Raw genomic sequence first — 2,653 nt, 5'->3', positions numbered from 1 at the left:
CTTTTAGCAGTTCTTGTAGTGCTGGCTTGGTAGTGACAAATTCTCTCAGCATTTGTCTGGAAAAGACTGTATCTTTCCTTCATTTATGAAGCTTAGTTTTGCTGGATACAAAATTCTTAGGTGATAACTGTTTTGTTTAAGGAGGCTAAAAATAGGTCTCCAATCCTTTCTAGCTTGTAAGATTTCTGCCAAGAAACCTGCTGTTAATTTAGTAGGTTTTCCTTTATAGGTTATGTGATGCTTTTGCCTCACAGCTCTTAAGATTCTTTCCTTTGTCTTGACTTTAGATAACTTGATGCCTATGTGCCTAGGCAATAGGCACCCGGCCAGGTTTCCTTTTCTTGACTGCAATTCTTCACTGTGCTTTTAGCTTTCCATTGTCTTCAATCAGATACTTTTTATGCTTTTTCCAGATCTAAGTTATTTAGTCCACCATTATCAGAGACTTCCAATTTATTATTTAAATATCAACATGAGTAATTCTTCTGAATTTTTATCCCATCATATTTGCCTTCTTTGAAGGATCATTTGAAACCACTGAAGTAATGTTTAAGCCATGTTAAAATTCCGGAGCTCTTTAAAAAGATGCATCTAAAGATGTATCTAATCTCAGTACTCTACTATTTTAGTGCCAAGATTTACCAAAGAAAACAAGGACTTCTTCATAGCCTTAACTATAATTTTGCAAATTATTATTTACCTTCCCTAGCTGCATTCATAATAACCTATACACATATTTTATTTCTCTATCTATATGTTTAATTTGTATTTGTGTTCCTGGTAGAGGGTGTCCAGGTTCTTGGCATTTTGAACAAAGAATTGGACAAAATGCACAAAGAACGGAAAGAATGAAGCAGCAAAAGCAGAGATTTATTGAAAACAAAAGTATACTCCACAGGGTGGGAGCAGGCCTGAACGAGCGGCTCAAAATCCTGGTTACAGAATTTTCTAGGATTTAAATATCCTCTAGAGGTTTCCTATTGGTTACTTGGTGTAAGCCCTGTGTAATTGGAGAGGATGAAGTGAAGTTACAAACATATTTACTTGGTGTACACCCTATGCAAATGAAGAGGATGTTTCCTGACATAGCTGAAGTACAGTTACCAAGTTGTTTTCTTGCTCTATAGAGTTGGCTTTTTCTTTCCATTTGATTTAGTTCTAGGAAGTCCTTAGGTTCCCTGCCTCTGGACCCAATTTTCCTACCTCATTTGTATAATAATTTCAGACGTTCATAAGCATGTGTTAACTACAAATTTAGCAACCTCAAAACTAGGTGAACTTGCCTTTCAACTCCTGTTTTGCTTAATGCAGAAAACTTAATTCTCCAAATCAGCAAATTATGCACTGTTTTTGTTAGTCTTTATGTGGTAAATTCACACTCAATTCTAGACTTTCTTCTTAGCATCTTAGTCTCCCCAGGGACTACAAATGTCCCAAGAGGTTATGCATTGTTCAGGAAATGGAACGAAGAAAAGTTTATCTTCCCGTTTCATATATCCTTGCATGCAATTTTTTAAGGATTTATTTTTTAGACTAATTTGAGATTCACAGCAAAATTGTGAGGAAGGTACAAAGATTTCCCATATATTTCCTGCCCCCGCACATACATAGTCTTCCTCATTAACAACATCCTTCAGCAGAGTAGGTGGTAACATAGTGGTGAGATATGAGGGAGGGGAAGCGTTCTATACTCCCATTGTTAGGTCTCAGGCTTTTAGTGTGCCTGTGCCTCTGGCCTGTGAACTTCAGAAGTGCTTCTCAGTTCCACTTTGAAGAGATTGCTAGAGTAGGCAGGAGTTGGGTATGATCTTTTCTTCAGATTCATTAGGCTTTGATAAAACCCTGCAGGTTAGGCTCTGGTTAACTAGTTTCATCTGAGGACAGGCCTTGTTAAGAGCAGAGTGTTGTCACCTACTTCAAAATGGTTTCTATTCTCTCTCTGCTAGAGCACAAGAGAATTTTTCTCTAATATTTACTGTGAGAACCTGATTAAGCTCCTGAAGGTAAAACTTACAAAAGTGTGTTAAGTGTCAAAAAGACTGACAAGAGGAATTACTGATTTTTCAGTCTACTGAACTTTTATTTGTTGTTTGGACTGAGTGGTGACTTCCAATCTTCTTATGTGATAAATCGGAAACAGGAAGTCTGCATGCAATTTTGAGAGAGGTTTTAGTGTACATGTCCTGGTGATGCCCATTGTCTTGCCACAGTCTGTGCTTCCTATTATATGTGTTGCATTTATTGACAGTATCCTTTCATTCCAAATCTTATTTCTCTTTCCATCTTCTAGTACTCTCTTGAATATATCTACACATCTCATATATAAGAAATTCTTGGATCTTATATGCACGAAGCTACAGTGCATAATATTTTATAAGTCCAGCCTCAGATCTAGTTACCTAGGAATATAACTCAACCATTGCTGCTCTTAACACACAGTAGGCTGGAAAGGCAACTTTCCTCTTCTCAAGCTATACACTCTGGGAAGTGAGGCACAGCCCCTCTACAGTTTCTATGATCTTCCTACATCTGGGACTTTGCCTGAAATGATCACAAGGCAGCAATATTGCATTGGCATCCAGGCTCTCTTTCTTTTTCTTTTCTCCCCAAACTCCTTTATAAAACTTGAAAAGTATTTTTACTCTTCATTTAG

Source organism: Trachypithecus francoisi, unplaced genomic scaffold, assembly GCF_009764315.1.
Source record: "Trachypithecus francoisi isolate TF-2019V2 unplaced genomic scaffold, Tfra_2.0 Contig00586, whole genome shotgun sequence".
NCBI lineage: Eukaryota > Metazoa > Chordata > Mammalia > Primates > Cercopithecidae > Trachypithecus > Trachypithecus francoisi.
The sequence above is the reverse complement of the archived record's forward strand: the minus strand, read 5'-3'. Positions refer to the sequence as shown.